The sequence below is a fragment of the Alligator mississippiensis genome, chromosome 4, assembly GCF_030867095.1.
Source record: "Alligator mississippiensis isolate rAllMis1 chromosome 4, rAllMis1, whole genome shotgun sequence".
Taxonomy (NCBI): Eukaryota; Metazoa; Chordata; order Crocodylia; family Alligatoridae; genus Alligator; species Alligator mississippiensis.
Window position 1 is genome coordinate 173,900,003 of NC_081827.1, and position 12,633 is coordinate 173,912,635.

Genomic DNA, 12,633 nt, shown 5'->3' on the forward strand with positions numbered 1-12,633 from the left:
CTGGCTCCTGTCATCTTTGACAGGCAGCCAGGACCAGATAAATATTAATTTTCTAAATTTTTTTGGGGCCCCGCGGGCCAGATAGTATGGCCTGGTGGGCTGGATCTGGCCCATGGGGCACATTTTGCCCACCCCTGCTTAATCCCCTCCCTCTCCTCCTCCCCCTTTCTCTCCCCTCTCCCTAGCAGAAAGGTTTTAGGATTTTGTACCCTTTTGGCAAGCAGCTTGTTGCGGGCTGGGACTCTGCCAGCCTGTGGAGAGCTGTTTGCTAAAGGGGAAACCTACAGTTTCCCGCTTCAGAGGGGAAAATCCTCATTTTTCTCCTTTAAAGGGGAAAATCCATGTCTCTCTGAAGGAAATGGAAAACCCGGATCCCTGGTCATCAGGTCATGAACTTTTTTCTTGAACTATAGATGAAGTTCTCAATTCTGCAGAAACCAGTGAGGCTGAAGAAGTGCTGTTTTTCGTTGATCAAGCCACACTGGTCTACCACGTCTTCTCGGTGTAGGAGAATCAGCTTCCAGTTCTGCACAATATTTTGCGGACTGAGCTGTTACAAATTCAGGCTTAGGCTGTAACGTTATCCACATCCCCAAAAGCAGTGAAGCCTCACAGATATACCTTTTAAACCACAATTCCTTTCCTGCTTCCTCCTTGTTGCTTGTGGGCAGCAATTCACTTCTGGCCTAGCCTCTCAGTAAATTTCTTCTCACTCTCCACCGGTTCTTCGTCTGTGATCAGCAGCTGAGAGAGAGGCTTCTGTGTTCTGACCGCACACAGCCCCCCTGCCCTGGAGTGGGAACAGGCAGAGAAGTACTTCTGATTACCTCTGTACACCTGAACCCAAGATCCAGGTAGATTGCCTTTCACAGGCACATAGTTCAAGCCACACTGTAGCCCTTAGGTATTTTTTCTCTATTTTTCTTGTATCTTTATTGAGCACACATAATGAAAATCCAATATGAAAATAATAAAGTAATCTCATTACGAATAAGCTGAAAATAACCACAAATACTGAAATGCTAGTGGTTCTGCAAGGGATCAGAAGTCAGTCTGTCTGGGTCCTGTTTGTGGCAGGGCCCCTGACTGGCTGTGTAACCTTGACCAAATTGCTGAGATGCAGATCTTCAAATTGATAGGAGCTAGGCACCAAAATGCCTTTGTTGAAAGGGACCTTAATCTCTTCTTTCTGTTTCAGTTTTCCATTCGATAATACTGGTGTAATAATACTTATACAAGAGGAGAGTACTTTTTTTAAACAATAAGATATCATGGTAGTTGCTCAATCTTTAGAAATATTGTTATGGGTCTTGTCAGGGCTTTCCCGGGGCGGGGGCATGAATCAGGGTGACCGCCCTGGGCCCTGCACTTTGGGGGGCCCCGTGGACAGTGCTGTACAGGCCCTGTCGTGGCTGCTGTGCATGGCTGGCTCCGCACTGCAACTGCTTGTCCCCCCACTGCTCTGGCCATCGCCACCCCCCAGCCCCACATGGGCTGATATGTTCCGGGCCCTGCACACCCCTAGGGATGGCTCTGGGTCTTGTACAAGGCCCAGTGAAGTCAATAGGAGTTTTTACATCAGAGGTATTAAATTCATCTAACCCCATGAGCCAGATGAGCATTGCTGGGCCAGTCCACAGGCTGGATAGGGCCATGCCAGAGCCAGTGCACGGTGTTGGTTCAGCCAGGTGCAGCATGGAACACGCATCCCATGCCAGCCCCATATGCTGCCTGCAGCACAAGCCCGTGGAGCAGGGCTGGCACATGCTGTAGGCAGTACGCAAGGCTAGACTAACCTCACATCCTACACACAGCACAGGGGGCTGGCATGGGGCATGTGCTGCATATGGTACCCTATTGGTCTGGCCCTGTGTGCTGGCTCCAGTATGGCCTGATCTGATCTGGACTGGCCCCAGAGCCTAGTGGTCAGGACTGGTCCAATGAAGCACAAAATGTTCCCCATGGTGGCTCCCTGGGCTGCATGTAGTGGCCATGGCGCCAGTTCCAGTCTGTGTACCAGACTGACACCACATGCTGTATGCAGTGCCTGGCACTGGATGCATGGGCCAAATCATACAGCTCCACAGGCAGGATCTGGCCTATGGATCTTATGGCTGACACCCCTGCTATACGTTGATGCCCCTGGCACTGAATCAGGCCTTTAATGAGGATCCATTTGCCTTCAGTGCATGTCATATTTTTTAAAATTCATATTATATATATTCTAACTATCTGAAAGAAAGGAGGGCCTTACTGTTAGGAAGCTGGGATATATGTGTTCTTGTCCTGCCTCTGCTTTGACCCTGGGCAAATCACTGGTGTCTGCTCATTTGTTTAACTCAGACATTGCTAAGCAGTGGAGAAATTTCTGCAGATGATTGAATTCCTTAAAAAAGGACACTCTTTTAATACCACTCAGCCTCAGGTTGGAGTTGCTAAGCATAATGCCCAGTGCTTATCTAAGAACACAGTTTAAGTTCTCCTCTTCCACCCAGGTGTGAATTCTGCTAACAGATGTAAAATCCATAGTAAACAGAAGAAACTGAATTTGAATCCAGAGGAAATTTCTGACTGACCTTGGTTCAAGGTTTGCAAAGGGCTTTTTTGGAGTATATGAAAAAGACTATCTTTTCTTATCAGACTAGCATTTGGATTCTTTTTGAAACTGAGCTGTTACACAACACACTGAATAATGATGTCATAGTATATTGTAAATCATAATTTGATTGCAATGGAATTGCAGCTGAGCTAATAGCTGTCTTGATTTGTAATTCACCATCAACTCATTTTAAAGCGCTGTTTGATATATCAGTTCAGGCACACCGTGTCGAGCCCTTTCTATGCTGGGTTAGCAGAAAAATCTTTATGAATAGTATAGTACTTGGCTTTTTTAAAGCCCTGAGAGATTCATGGGATCCACATATATCACTGTTAAGCTATTGCAATTCACTTTTTATTTTTTTTAAGGCAGCACCAGGTCAGAGAAAAGGATGCCCATATCTAATAAGCTTTTTAAGTCAAAGCCAGTTAAACTTGAGGTAGTGGGAAATTAATAGGAAAAATACATACAGCAAAGATGCCAGAGAGTTAGTTACCTTTATAGCAAAAAGCGGAAAGCATTAAAAATTGTGTATAGAAAGGGGGTGGGCCATCAACATCTGTATCGGATTATATACCATAGCTGACTTTGACCCTCAGTCTTAAAGGAAGATCAGAGGACATCAAAATGACTGCATTTCTTGTAGCCATGAACAAGTCTACTGGGCACTCTCCTTTCCTGAGGCTAGGAGTGCATGTGCATTCATTCACTGACAATGAAAAAGCACCACCCACAGCAAACACCGGCTGCGACTCCCAGATCCACTTCAGGGCACTGCAGAAAGAACTTTTCAAAGAGCAGGAACAGCCAGTGGGTCAGAAATCAGTGGAGATTCAATGTTAGGAGTTGATGACAGAGGCAGAATAATCTGATTTTCTGTCAAGGACTTTGGGGCATGTGTCCTGACCTCCTTTCTCAGATATGCCTGCATTTGTGAGTTTTGTATTATTAGGTCTTACATAAATGTTTTATTTTTAAATGAAATGAAGAGGTAACAGAAGCAATGAGAAACAGGCTAATGACCACAACCTGTGATAAGGGTATCAAACTTGATAACCTTCACCTGTAGCAGGGGATGGTGGCAGGAAATAAATCCCAGTCTCTTACCTTGTTGCCCCATGTGTCACAATGGAGACAACCTACCAGCATCCTTTTTTTGCTGTAGCTTGCTTAGTTATTTTGGCCCTTTTGATTTTTTTTTGTGTTAAGATTTCCTTTGTGGCCATTACTTTTCCTCTGACTTCTTTCTGTCGTGAAGCCTACAGTTTCTGGCAGTTGATCAAGGAGCGATGTATCTCTCTGTCTCTCTAAATATGGCAGCTTGGAATTTCTTCTGATGTCCCACAGCTCAATGGAGGGAGACCTCCCCACTCTCCCCAGCCCCCTCCCTGTCTTCCCTTTTCATCTGGAATCTGGAGATGTGAGGGCTATAGTAATAGAGTGTCAGAGGAAATAATTGATACATCACACACACACACACACACACACACACACACACACACACACTTCTCTTGCCTTTAGTGCTGATGAAGCTGAACCAAAGCCGTGTAAACACTCTGTGGTTGAACTGTTAAGGCAAAGCAGACACATGTCAGAAACTGTGTGTGTGTGAAATAAAAGATCAATTTAAAAGAAATATCTCTAGACAAAGAAGTGGCAGGGCTCTTGTTTGTGGGTCAGCAGGGAGAGGTCAGTATCCTGGAGCAGTAAGTTATTGTCCAATTTTTCATCATTAAGATCGATATATATCAATCATCACAATCCTGTTCCCAATCATTGCTCCTTCTGATTCTTCCTCTTTTCTTTTTTTCCTCTGTGGCCTTCTGTATACTACATCCCAATTGTCCAAAAAAGGTAGTGCTTCATGCTGCTAGCAAGAGAAGCAGTCAGGTAGACCAGTCTTCTGTGTTATGCCATCCAGAAGTACAGGTGCTTGCCTAGTTCTTTCCTTACCAAACACTACCCTGCCTACCCTACAGGGCCAGGCTGGTATCTGTGGAGCACTACAGACTGATTACGGAGGAAGATCATGTGCAGGACACTAACAGTTTTGGCCACTCCATGAGGAATGGATTCCAGCAGGCACAGGCCCTAGTGCAGGGGTGGGCAAAATGCAGCCTGCCAGGCCATTCTGTCCAGCCTGCAGAGCCCCTAAAAATTTAGAAAATTAATATTTATCTTCCCCTGGCTGCCTGTCATGCAGCCCTTGATGGCTTGCCAAAACTCAGTAAGCAGCCCTCCACCCAAAATAATTGCCCACACCTGCCCTAGTGGATATACCTTTTCTCCCACTTCAGGCCCTATTTATTTCTAGAGACTCAAGCAGCCTTCTTTTTCACAATACAGATTTGCCAGCGCCCTCTCTAGTACTCTGGCAAATGACTAATGTGCACAATTATGTCTAGATAGGCAAAAATGCAGGCTGTTTAAAAGATAACAGGAAACCGTGGATGGGTCTGTTACCAAACTCTGCTTTCCAACATTGGCCAACATGTTTATGATTTTATGGAAGTTAATGGTAGTGTTCTTGAGGGGTGAAGCAAGTGGCTGTCCTAATGTTCAGGCAATATTGTTTGCTCAATTGGTAGTACACCCTGTCATACCTCTTAGGAAACAGCTAGGACAGTGCCTTTCCTAATTCATTTGTTAAGAAGGAGCCAGAACACACACTGGATGAGAGAGAAACTGCTGAGTGAGAGAAGCCATCTCAGCAGATCAGCTCCTTCGAAGACTCCTTTGCATCATTCTTAAATCTGGGAAGGCACCAGCTGCTGAAGGGACTAACGTAGCGGGTGGAAGTCATAGGAGTGTCTAATGTATCTTCACTTGGCTGCCAGGTGGCAGCAGAAGCCTTACTTCGCTTGGTAGAGATGGAGTAGCTCTGCCAGCAGATGGGACATAGATGCTACTGCAGAGCAGGGGTAGGTGTAGATGCACTGAGAGTTTGGATGGCAGAAGTGAGGCCAAACTTCATAGTATAGGCTTTATATCTTAGGTGGAGAAATTGTCCCATCCCTGAGTATGGGATCTGATAACAGCTCAGTCTTCTCACTGATTGTCTGCCTTTCATTCTGTAGTGCACATTCTTCTCCTTGTAATGGTCTCTTTATTTATTGCAGTTTTTTTGCTTGCTGATCAACTGCCAGTGAGTGGTGACAGTAAAATGAAACAGAAACCAAAGTCTAAGTCTTTCCACAGATAGATTCTATCAGAACTAGGCAGGTGTCAATGAAGTTTCTCAAGTGTCTGTGAAAGGGCTGTGAGTTGGTTCAGTTCTATTACAACTATAGCAGAAAGCAGAACAATGTGGCAGGCAGGCATGACTCTTGATGTACTTCGTGCATTTTATTCCTGATTTTCTTGCAATTCCTTTTTTTTGTTTTGTTTTCTAAAATACTAAAGACATCTTGCCACAGGAGAGCCATGTAGCTAAAGATAGAGGGTGCAGCATTTAGAGAGATGGCTTCAGAGACAGAAATAAAACTAAACAGCCATGTACATGTAACTCCTGAATAACAGCCTGCAGAAAACCCCTAAAGTGCATATTAGCCCATCTTGTTTTCTTATAAAATGAATGGTTTTCCAGACATGCCCCAGATGAGAGCGCTTCTCTACTCCAACGCTCCTTTTAGCAGAGATCTGGCAGCGGTGCCTCAGGAATGCAGCCTGACGAAGAATGATAAAAAAACAGTGGGGGGAGTATTCAGTGTTCATTTTGGAGCATAGGGGCTAATGGGAGGCAGAGGCAAAATTTTCATCTGAACTTAAACTTGCCAAAGAAGCAGTTTTAAAAATCTTTGATACTCATTTTTGCAAGATATGTTTGACTGGTTTTCACATAACATACTGTAATTGCTCCAAGACTCCTTATTTTGGCGGTGCAAGCATGGGGTTGAAAATACTCCCAGTGATTATAAATAGATGCTATTTTGTAGTTTCCATTTTCTTGTCTTCAAGGCATTTTGGAAGAAGTCTTTCAATCTGTTTTGGGTCATTCTCTCGCTCCACACAAATGCATACACATTTTTCTGAGCTGGAAGGTAGAGTTCCTCTCTTTTCACAAGTTCTAGTCATTTAGTTAGGAAGAGTTAAAAGAATAGCCCAAAACATAGTTGAATAATTGTAAAACTCAGTGTGCCCTAGATACATAAGACTGAAACTACGTGTAACAAATTTAAAGCAGTTTTCAAAGAAACTGTTTCAGCAGTTATGCATATAAGCCCACCCACACATGTATAGAGTATATGCATATATAAATAATATGTATACAAACACAAACATACTCCTACAATCCAACCACAGGCCTAGTTTTTTTTTTCTTGTTATACCAGTTTTTGACCATTGCAACCCCATTGACTCTAGTCAAATCCTATCTGATTTTCTTCAACATACATAAGACGAGAATCAGGTCTTGTAAGATTTTATTTTCTACTATTCTGTATCACATATATTTGTTTGCATCGGGATCAAACTGGACTAAACAGTATCATTCTAAATTAGTAGTCTGTGGCCCCTTTATGCTGATATAAATGATCAAGGTGAAGATTAGAATTACACTCTTTTTGTCTACACACAGATTGAGAGACAAAGACCTATGCACATGCCTAATTGTTTACTCATCCCATTGCAAATTAGTAATGACTTCACCCATATAAAACCAGCGTAAATCAGAAGAAAGTCAAATCCATCTGCTATATATACTTAATGGCTATAGATAAAATTCTATCTGCATCTAATGTAAGATCATATTCTTATCATAGATCTTATCATATTCCATAGCTGTGATGTCATCAGAAAACTAAATTTCATGCTTCCCGACCATAAAAATTCTACTTAAAATCATCGATACATTTTGCAGCAATTTGATTTGTGCTATTTGTATTCTGCTATTGCTTAATTGTCTATAAAAGTCACTGGAAACTTTTGCACTTCCAAAATTCTCTACTTCATAGCTACCTCTGAAATAACAATCTGATTTGAAGGCATTTTATGAAACAGCAGGATGCTGGGTGGTGACATCAGAGCAATTGACTAAGCCAACCATAATATAATGACATTAATTCTGTCTGCTGCTAACCATCAGCATTGCACGGAGTTGCTGCTACACTGCCTTCTTCTCAACCTGAGATCAAGCTGTTCCATAATCTTTTTTTAATAAAATGGTTTATTCACAGTTCTGACAGCATCAGCACAAAATAGCATTTTCTTAAAGCACTTAAAATCACCCGTTCTTTTCACAGCAATTTGAGAAATGGGCATTCTGAAAGGAAGCTTTAGATTGTCTGGCAGAACTTCTGGCTAGCAGGTTTTGTACTGGCATTACTTGGCAAAGTATTAGTCCTTTTGTTTGAATTTTTACCAGAACTGTGATTTTTTTTCCCTAGGTTTTCCCTCTTCCAAGTAGCCTGGCTAGGAGATACTGTCATAAATCAGCATAAGTGAGGCAGGAAGAGTGAATGCAGGGCTTGGAGGCCTGAACCAACACTGAACATTCCCAAATTTGGGAATGTTAGGATCTAATGAGTACCTGTCTGTCTGTATCTGCTTGTTGATCTCTCCAGCCTTGAAGAGTCTCATATAATATAATCTGTCTAATCAAGTCTCAATTCTATTCTTGGTTGTGCTGCAAACTTCCTGTGTGACCTTGGACAAGTCACTGATCCTCTCAACTTTCTTACCTTACAGGGTCTTATGAGGATACATTCATTAATGTTTGCCAGGTGCTGAGATACTGGAGCCATGAACGCCATGGAATGCCTATAAATAAAACTAATAATGAAATGTTGGGGAAGTTCAGCTCGTACCTTTCTCGTCTCTAGAAAAATAGCGTGTCTTCATGAGACAGCCTGAAAATAGGACAAGGGTGTGTCTAATATCTCACCTCTTTGAGATGGCAAGCAAGGAGAGATGGAGGAAATACTAAGTCAAAGCTTTGTGTGACTTACAGTCTGAAAAGCTAGCAAATTATCCAGCTTTGGACCTAGGTGTAAGTTGTTTTGTTCTGGGAAGTAGCAGGTACAGACTGGTGGTCTTCATTCCTAATATGAGCTAGTTTTCCCTTCCAGCTTTGTCCTGCCTAGAGCTCTGTCTTCCCTTCCCTCCTCCCTGTGCTACCAGTAGCATATGCTTCCCTTGCCAGTGTCATTTAACCTTGCTTTGATATTGCAGGCCTCGGGTTATGAATGATGGGGCTTTCAGTGATCCCATACCTTGCACTCAGCAGCCAGAATCTGAAGTTTGGGCTGTACTGTGGTGTTCAGCAGTGGCAGGTTATGGTTACCAAGTTACGTTCTTTCTGGATGTGTCTTGGTTTTTGAGGCAGCTAATTTTCTTGGAAGACGGTGCTAGGTGGTAGCTCTAATGGACTCCTGAGGCACAGATATCACTGTTGCCAAATACTAAGGAGCAAGCTACCTAGCAGTGTGTCTTGGTTGTTGTTTTGGGGCCAAGCCATAGGAAGAATTTAGGTGGCAGTGGCTTTCTCATGAATACTGCAAACTGCAGCAGGGCACAGTCTGTTTGTCTTTGGTTTTGCCTGTAGTGTTCTAAGAGCTGAGAGCAAAGTTACTTACAAATAGGGAAAATACAGAAGAGCAAGATACTGAGACAGACTGGGTTAGCTCTAAGGAAAAAGAAGAGAATGTGAGTAACAGAGATATTAGTAAGTGCCTTATATTGGTTTATAAAAGCTCTCTTAATGTCAGGAAAGGAGGATCACGTTCTATTAGGTACGAATCTTTAATAAAATACAATATTTGGAGGTGTTAGACCTTTACTAGTTCATTTTGTTTAACAGTTTCAAGAAGAACAGCTGTGCATATATTCCCTGCACCTCCCTCTTTCTCCCACCCCATTGCCTGGATAATTGAAAGCACTTGGACTTTGGCTGTCTGCCTCACAAAACACCATAGCTTATGTATGCACAACGCAGACAAAACTACTGTGTTTGAGGCTCTTTCAAACCCAACAACCCCCCTTCCTCCTTAAGCTGCTGTTGAAAAATAGTTGTCTTGCTGATGCAGAAACTGTGGTCAGCTGCCATCAGTTGTGGTCAGCAGCCATCTAAGAAAACATGGTTAAGCCATTGACCATACCTTTTGCGATTGATGTTAAAGATTGGGCCAGCCATTTTTATCACTGTCTTGTCAGGAGGAAGCCTAGGTTGGGGAAGGAACGGCTATGTTATTTTTCCCTCCTCTTTCAAAATCAGCAGTTTTCTCAGTGCTGATGTGGTCTGAATTCAGCTAACCAGTATACGTGTGCCATGTATTGGGTTCTGTTTACTTAACCAGTGGAATTACAGGATGTATATGAATGAAAACCAACTATCTGGTGATTGGCTGAGACAGTCTGGATGCCATCATACCACTAAACTGCACCACCCACCAATGAGTTGTTCTGTAACTGTCTGGAAATTAAGCCGGTAGTGCAGAAGACATCCTTACTGTTTTTGTGGGTTTTCATTCCTCTTTTTTCACACTAGAAAAGGAACCAAGTCTGGAAACTCTTTAAGCTCACCATAAGCAATGTTCTAGGAAAACCAGATTTTAACATGGTTTCGCCAGTGACCCAGTGTTAAGAGAACTGCTGTTTAACATGATTGATTTAGGGCAAATTTGTTGACAGACCCTAAGTGAAAAACAAAAAAGAGCAGTCTTGTGGGGATTAGCCTGGATGCTTGTTTAAATGCATGAAACTTTTAGACTCCTTATTTTTGCTATTTCCCTTTTAAGGCATAAAGCATGAAGTCTAAGTAGAAAAGAAAGTGAGAGCTCTTAAGGACCTCTGGGCAGGAGAAATAGCATGGTATGAATGTTCTCTCACTTCGCAGCTCTTTATAAGCACTATAGAAACATAATGAAAATTTTATCTGAATAAGCAGGGTTCAGGCCAGAATTTTTTAAACAAAAACAAAAGGAAAATCCTTATGTGTTTATATTAATTTCACATTTGGCAGAAGTCATCTCCTGACCTCGTACAGGTTTTTATAGGGTTTATTTATTTATTTTTTGTAAGACTCAGCTTGTTAAAGCTTATCTTCTGTCTCAGAAATTTCTGTTAGATGCTTGGATGAGGCCAAGTACTGTTTAGCTAAAGGAGGAACAAATGTTTCCCAATGATTTTCTTATTAGCTTAATTTTGTCATTCTTTCTACTTGCAAATTGTCCATGGGCAGATTGTGAAATTCTCAAATGTTCGGTTTTACTGAAATTATTCACAGATTCACGTAAGAAGTAAATCTTGGCCAAGGGTTTGTTGCAGATATTGTTAGTTCATTCCGTACTAGCTAATTTGAAAAATCACGTGATAGTGTTTCGCAGTACTGATTGGATATATTATTTATGCAATGAAGAAAGCATGAACTGTAAATTTTACAATCAAATAGCAGAAAATTTTTGCTAAGTTGGTGACCAAGCGAACAGAAACAGTGTAATTTGACTTACTGAGTTGCAGCTGATGCAGTACGAATAGAAATGTTAACAATCAAAATATTGTTTGAAATTCAGGCTTCTCAGATATTCAAGTATTCATGCTAGACCCTCCGAGCAGATGGATATCCTCTGAATGTGAAAGGGTTGCAAATGTGGTTAGATCAGAATTTTCTTTTGAAATTGAGCAGATATTCACAGGGAAAAAAATGTCTCCGCTACTTGTTCAGTTGCAGTTTAAACAAACTAACCAGCTAAAAAAAACACAAATAGAGAAAACACTACTAAAAGAAAGCACTATACTGCATACACAATTTTCCCCCTGGGGAGCAGATGAAAGAGAGAAGAAACCACATGTGACCAAATATTAGCCGGGTTGGTCACCATACCCCTTGAAGGAATTCAGATAATATGCCAATGACTCAACGAGAAGTTGTGTAGAATAGAATTAAATGGAGCCAGATCCGCAGTATGCCAGCTACAGATTTACTCCACTGAATATTCTTCCTAGAACACTCTTTTTAATGTGGCTTTTACATTGGCCACCCAAACTGCAACCAAGTCAGAGGCTGGCTAGTTACAGCTCCCTCTTGTTCCTGGCCCAATGTAGATAGGGCTTTAGCTGCAGGCATTTTTCAGTTGGCACTTAGCCTGATTAATTCCCCAAAAGGAGTGAAACTGAGCCCACTCGACCCTTTTCCTCGAAGACCAGCACATTCAGTTCCTGTAAGTTTGTTTTGGGGTTGTTGCTTGATGTTGTGCATCTTGCAGAACAGGAATGAGTCACATGAGAATCATTCTGTGTCCAATGAGCTACTTCTTTCAACCCTGGATTCCCAAACAGAGGATCTTGTGACAAAGTAGAAAGTCAGATTTCTGGCAGCGTGTAACATTTCTCCACTTTCCTGTTCCCCTTGAGAAGATCTGTAGCATGTTGTTTTAACAGGTTGATGCAAAGCAAATAAACAACGGAAGAGAGAGGGGTAGTTTTCTGTAAATAATGGTGCACCAGACTCTTGCTGCAGAAAGAAGAGAGGAAAGGAGAGTGAGTGTGAAAGACTGCTGAGGAACATAATGTTCATGTAATACCTGTTTATCTACAACATACAATACCAGACATCTGCCATTAGGCATGGGCCAGGGTGAAAGCTCCAGGGGATTCAAAAGGACTCTCAGATCCAGATCAGATTCTTAAAATGGGCTCTTATGTCTATAACCCAGGAATATGGCCCCCATGCTTTGGGCTTTCAAGTAGTCGCATAAAATGGCACTTGGGCACCCAGGTGACAACTTGAACAGCAAATGCTGGATCTAATACAGGATTGAGTTTATAATTTGTGACCATAATTTAATACATATATTTAGTGTTTTACCCAGTACTTTGGAGGAACTGGTAAATAACAATAATGGCACCTAGTTCATACAAAGAGCTTTTCATCCATAGACCTCCAAGAGATTCACAAAGGAGATCAGTTATTAGTCTTGCCTTATAGATAAGGTAACACAAACACATAGTTGAAGCAACTGGGCCAAAATTACCCCACACAACTGGAATGCCGGTCCTTAGCGTGCCAGCCCAGAGTTCTAGCCATTTGGCCACCTTGT

General features: G+C 42.1%; 1 protein-coding gene and 1 long non-coding RNA gene across 8 annotated transcripts in view; one reads left to right on the top strand and one right to left on the bottom strand.

Annotated features, from left to right (window-relative positions):
- Window positions 1-12,633, top strand: part of NRP2 (neuropilin 2) — a 131,630-nt gene that overhangs the window by 25,947 nt on the left and 93,050 nt on the right. The window lies entirely within an intron of this gene.
- Window positions 7,004-12,633, bottom strand: part of LOC109284280 (uncharacterized) — a 184,417-nt gene continuing 178,787 nt past the window's right edge. For both annotated transcript variants that reach the window (XR_009462032.1, XR_002091662.2), the window contains one exon: window positions 7,004-12,047. This is a non-coding gene — a long non-coding RNA (uncharacterized LOC109284280). The remainder of the gene's footprint in view (window positions 12,048-12,633) is intronic.